A 6,473-nucleotide genomic window follows, 5' to 3' on the forward strand; every position below is an offset into this window, starting at 1 on the left:
GCCCCACCTCTTACTCCAGCTGCTCATCCCAAACCCCCACTGTACCCTGGCTCCTCATCCCACTCCCAGTATTGTGGTTCCAAATCTCAGTTCCAGTCCACCCCCTGGCTCCTCAGCCCAGACTTCCCCCTAACACTAGGCCCAGATCCTCTCACCTCTGCGTTCCTCTCAGACAGGGTGACCAGATGTCTTATGTGAAAAATCGGGACCGGGTGGGGGGTAATAGGCACCTATGTAAGAAAAAGCCCAGAATATCAGGACTGTCCCTATAAAATCGGGACATCTGGTCACCCTACTGTCAGACAACTTCCTCCTTCACTGCCTGGGGAGGGGGAGGGGGGCATCAGAAGGGGAAACACGCTCGAGAACAGGAAAGGCTGACTCTCAGTTCCTCTGCCCAGCACCACATCAACTTTTGCTGCCAAGAGTAGCCATAGCAATTTGTAGCCACAATCCTGCTGAGCATCTACAGTCCTTGGTAGGAGCATGCTCAGTCATTGTGTGGGGACGGATTGGTGCAGCCGCAAGCAGAGTCCGGTCATAGGTAGAAGCTGTAATGGGAGTCTGGAGCATAGTCCGTGCAGATGGAATCTGCAGAGAATTTAGCAAACTCTAAAGTCTCTAGGAGGCAGGTGCAAACTGAGATTTTGAGAGCCGCTTCACTTGGTCGGATTTTGGGCATACTTTCACAGGAATGGCAAAAAGTACATATCTGATACGAGCTACTCCCCTTCCCACATCCAGTTTCTACTTCAAAACATAAGAGGTGCTAGAGCTTCTCAGTGAAATGATTGTTAGGATTTTTTAACATGGACAAAACAAGGTATTTTCCCTAGCCTTTTCTTTGGAAACAGCTAAACTATTTTTGCTGAAAATTTCCAGAAATAAATTCAGCCCGAGGCAGACACCCAGCAGGAAAATTTCAGCCCAAACAGTTAAAATTTGGCAAAGTTATAAGTAATTTTAAAGAGGGTCTTAAAATAGAAAGTATCAGATAATCTTATCTATAGGCAGCACTACCTGCACCCCTGTAATAACATAGGCTTATATTTTCAAACATAAGTGCTTAAGGCTAGGCACCTAAATCCATATTTAGGCCTCTAAATAAGTGTCCTGGGGCCAGATTTTCTGAAGTACCAAGCATCCACAACTCCAGTTTAAGTCATTAGGAGCTATAGATGGTCAATTCCTCTGAAAATCAGGCCAATTATATAGGTGCCTAAATTTTAAATATGGATTTAGGTGCCTAACTTTAGGCATCAAGTTTTAAAATCCAAAGCTAAGATACTTTGCTAAAAGCCCTTTAAAAATTGTCATTAACTCTGTATGTCTTCTCCCAGCATTGCTGATCACCAAGGTATTTGCATTCTCCATTTCAAAGCCTTAGAGGCAGGTGATCAGGGCAGTCCTTCTGGATTCCAACTTCAGGGGGGCTACAAATCGACCTCCAGGGCGCTACATTGCTTGTCCCCCACTTGTCCACTTTGGTTTTGTTTTTTGCTCATCTGCTTCACTCGGGGGGCACCAAAAACGTTTTCCACCTTGGGCAGCAAAACACCTAGGGCCAGCCTTGTTTCAAACCCTCTGGAGTTTTTCCCTTCTGCAACTGTGTGGAAGTTGTGGATGCTTGGCCTCTTCAAAAATCAGAAACATTATTTAAATGTCTAAATACGGATTTAGACATCTACCTTAGACGCCCACATATGAAAGTATTTAACCTATGTGTCTCACCGAAAGAGATACAGCTAGCAATTGAACCCACAAGTGTGGGATTCCCATTCCCTTGCTCTAACCTCAAGAGCAAAATTCTTTCAGGATTGTGTACTTGAATTTGAAGAATCATTTGCTTTTAATTTGAAATTCTCCTGGTGCTGATATTCTCCAAACTCAGGTTTGGAAAGTCTGGAACAGTCCTGTTTAAATGGTGGACACCAAATCTGACTGAACTCAAATACCTTATTATGCATCATAAGGCACGTAGCAACCATTACTCTATCATCTTTTATCATGTCAATCATGCAGTGCGTCTCACACACTCAGGCAAGGAGGAAACAATCTCACTTTCTTGACCCAAAGCTATTTTTCATTTATTGGAATTTGACTCGTATTTTATTCCTAATATATTCCAATGAACCTCTTGGAGGGGAGGGTGGCGGGACAGGGACAGAAAGGAACAGCCATTTTGCTCTCCCTGCATCCTTTAAGAAGCTGCAGCTGCTATCAACATTTCACAATAATGAGATTATAAAAGATCTCAGAGAACTAACCTATCAAGTTGCTATGGCAGCTGAAAGAGTGAAGACTGAAATTTATGGACCCTGGACTTGAGTGATTACATCGAGCCAACAAAACAAACATCAGAATTGTAAACTAAGTAAACAAATATTTGTCCTAGAACCATATTTCCCATTCTTCATATCTACTGCTGTATTGCCTCACTTGTGTACTGTATGCTTTTAATTTTTAATGATTTGTTAGTCTTTGAGGAAGATGTTCATTTATTGTAAAAATCTTTTTTTTTTTTGGTGGCATATCTAACCAAAGAAAATCTAATTTCTATAAATCGTGTGCAGTAACAGTTTCCAGATTTGCATTTTTTTTCAGTATTATTTATGTTCATGCATTAGGTTTATTCTCGTCTATATTCCATGAGCAAATAAAAGCATCGGTGTCAATACACATCGGCTTAAAAGAAAAAGAGAGAGAGAGAGACAACATCATTTTCTTTTATTATTTTGTTTATTTGAGGAAGCCTGTTTTGTAATGTTATATATTATTTTCTGCTTCCAGTTGTAAAGCAGGATTCACTAACATGATGTAGCCACAGACACATTCTGTGACATCATTGGACTGATATGTGGTGTGTTTGCTTCTTTTCCTAAGAGGGTTATAACCCTTAAACAAAACCTTAACAGTCCTCTCAACAGTATTAAGGCATAATAGCTTCTCAAAGGCATGAAATGTGCAACAGTCAGATGTGCTGAGCCTTTGATAGAAAAACAAGTTTCATGAAGTTGGTATACATGTTGCTTGTTATGCGTATCTGTTGAAGATGGACCCTGAAAGCCTCATTGGAGTATGGTATTGATAGTGCTGTACAAAATACAAAAGTGGAAAGAATGCACAACTCTTTTTCTTACTTCTTATTTCCATTTTTTTAAGGTTTTGGGTGGGTGGAATATGTCTTGATGCAACCTGAACTGCCACTAAATGTAATTTTTGTTTGCCAGTGGGACTTTGCAGGGAGTATCCTGGTGTCTGAATTCAGTTTACTCTTTCTTTGTGTTTCTTTACTTTATAATTTTGCAATCATTATTTAATTCCTAAATTATTGCATTACCTCCTTGATGGCCGTATATATATCTTTCCTCTAGGCTAGGGTTCCCAACCCACCTAACTTTCTCACCTCTTCTCTCTCTCACATACTTCCTTATAGCTTAATTTTGTGGAGGCATTGAGCACCTGCATCTCTCATGGATTTTAGTTATAGTTGCAGGTGCTAAGCACCTCTGAAACAAAAGATCATTAATTCCTAACACACTGGCCTTTGAGCCCACTAGATATGTGGCCAGATCCCCAATCAGTATTGCTCCATTGACTTTCATCAATTTATACCAGTTGATGATCTGACCCTTGTGCATAAATCTTGCCTTGGGCTACAAATGAAATGAGTTTGGTGGGTTTTATGCTAATTTCTAATTTGTGTCAATCTCACAACCAGCACACAAAATAGAGCCAGATAAGCTCTGGTTCTGCTAAGTTGCCCTCAGCTCAGCATGGACTGCAGGGGCAAAAATGGCTTTAAAGGGGACTTGCAGTCCCCTGATCCTGGGGCTGTCTGGTCACTGGGCAGGTCCCAGAGTAAAGGGCTGCTCTGTGTTACACCCAGCTACTATAGCCTCAAGGAGCTGTTGGGAAAGACAGGAATTGCCAAAGCGAAGAGATGCCCTGGAGACTCCTTCCCCTCTACTCCAGACTGCTCACTGTGCCTGGATCTGAGACGGAGGTCATCTTCCACCAATTAAGCTGGCTTGACAGTTGCTTTGTGCATGGGCCGCAGGACAGAGTAGCCTTAATAGAGCAGTCAATCTGGCACATTGTTTCTGGTCAGTTGATCCTTTGCTAATCTACTGATTTTAAAAATCAAAAATCAGAGTGCAAACTGATACATCAGATTGTGGCCTGACTAGATTTATCAATGAAATGAAGGTGGCCACAGTCCTAGATTCCCCTGCCTTTTTTCCTACTGATTAGTCATATATAGCCCTTCACCTGCCTAAAATACAGATGGTCCTCTAACGGTTTACATGGTGGGTATAAAAAAAACAATTTGTTTGTGGTGTGATTGTAGCTGTGTTCATCCCAGCCTGAAGAAGATCTCAAGCTCAAAAGCTTGTCTCTTTCACCAATAGAAGTTGGTCCAATAAGAGATATCTCACCCACCTAGTCTCTCTGAAAAAAAGACTCGTTCAGCATCTACGACAGGTTTCAGAGTAACAGCCGTGTTAGTCTGTATTTGCAAAAAGAAAAGGAGTACTTGTGGCACCTTAGAGACTTAGAGATTTGAGCATAAGCTTTCGTCAAATAAATTGGTTAGTCTCTAAGGTGCCACAAGTACTCCTTTTCGTTCAGCATCTAGTTAGCCCCAGTTGCTAAGAGGTTAAATCACACAGTGATGTCACAGTCTGTGATGTTCCATTGTTCACTGGGTGCCAATGCGTCAGTTTTATTGGATCATATGACTGGCTGGTTCTGGAGATGATCTGCTGTTGATTTCTCTTTCCAATAAGCTCTAGGTCAACATTTAGATTTCTCTATGCTGGATTTGGCTGGTTAGTAACTGTGAGTAAAGCCATTCTGTAAGTATCTAGATGACTGTGAAACATACCTACTACTTTACCATGTCAGAGAGGCCATTCCTTTTATTGTGGTTTTGATGTTATGGCTTTATTTAACCAATTGGGTGCTGCCTCAACAGGCACATTGAGCAAAACACAGCTGCAGTGCAGCTCAGTACGTCGCTTTCAGTATGTCATCCACTTTCAGCGTGTCATGTCACATTCTTCTGCCAAACAGTGGCTGGAGCTGGGGATAGCAGTGAAAGGGTTATTTCATGTAAGAAAATAATCATAAGGGTAGCACCTGGATTTCTAAAAGAAAGAACCTTTTAAATCATAATATTTTCATTTCAGAAAATAATCCAGCAGGACTAGAAATCTAGAAACATTAGACTCCATATCGTGTGGTAGTGTTGTGAGGCACAAGGTCAAAAGACAATTTCCTTCAGCACTCAAGAACTGAATGTATGTGTGTTTATTTATATCATGTCTTTGCAACCAAGCACCCCATAATATTTAATTGTTTTTTAAAATAATTGTTCGTTTTGATTCAATTGGAAGAAGGAACAAAGTAAAAGGCATTTATTATTCAAGAGTTTACAAGAGCAGTAAGTACAGAGACAGGTGTAAGCCGCAAAGTTTAGAGCTGAGCCTGCCTCAGTTCATTATAAAGGTTTGGGGCCAGTCTGAATCCAAATTCACACTTTCCAAAAGTTCCAGGGTGAGTTCAGATCCCAGGTTTTGTCAACCTCTGAAAATAATGGGAATAAAACCAATTATACAGTATTTGCCCTACAGGATGAGCACATTGGTCTATTAAATCCAGTATCCTGCCTATGGCAGTGGTCAGTACTTGATGCTTTAGCAGAAAGCCTCATTCTGCGCTTATCCCATTAGCCACTGCCATTGTGTATCCAGAAAGGAGAGGTAAATAGGAAGGATTCCTTCCCATACTTTTAATTTCTGCTTAAATTTGCACTTCAACAAGTTATTCTTGCAAATATAGCCAGCAAGATAATAGCCATCTGCAATGCTATCTATCAGCCTTTCTCTGGGGGAGGCTGAGCACACTGTTAGTCATGCATCCGATGAAGTGAGCTGTAGCTCATGAAAGCTTATGCGCAAATAAATTTGTTAGTCTCTAAGGTGCCACAAATCCTCCTTTTCTTTTTGCGGATACAGACTAACACGGCTGCTACTCTGAAAACTGTTAGTCATATAGTCCAGTGAGTCCAGTGATTAAAAGGAACAGTTGGAAAACATGACTCAGTGAAGTTATTAAGCTTTGTGTATTGTGTGTTATCCCCCACACAGGAGGTCAGTTTCAGCCCACACATAGAATGCATTTCGTGAGTTTCCCCACACTCCAGCGAGTAAAGAGGGATGAATTCTTTGAACAAGGTAAAACCATTAGTGCAAAACCTAAACTTCTTCAATAAGCTTTGGATCATTCAGGCCCCTTCTTGCTAACTATCTGATAGCACTGTGGTGAGGATTAATCTGATAGGGGAATTCACCCGTTCAGAGGGCTAGAACAAGGGTTATATATCACTTAGTTTCTTGTGCCACAGTAGGGTGAATTTCACTTTTAGTATTTATACGGTGTTTTGAAGATGTGAAGAACTAAACAAGTAC

The sequence above is a fragment of the Chelonia mydas genome, chromosome 6 (genome assembly GCF_015237465.2).
Source record: "Chelonia mydas isolate rCheMyd1 chromosome 6, rCheMyd1.pri.v2, whole genome shotgun sequence".
NCBI classification, from domain to species: domain Eukaryota; kingdom Metazoa; phylum Chordata; order Testudines; family Cheloniidae; genus Chelonia; species Chelonia mydas.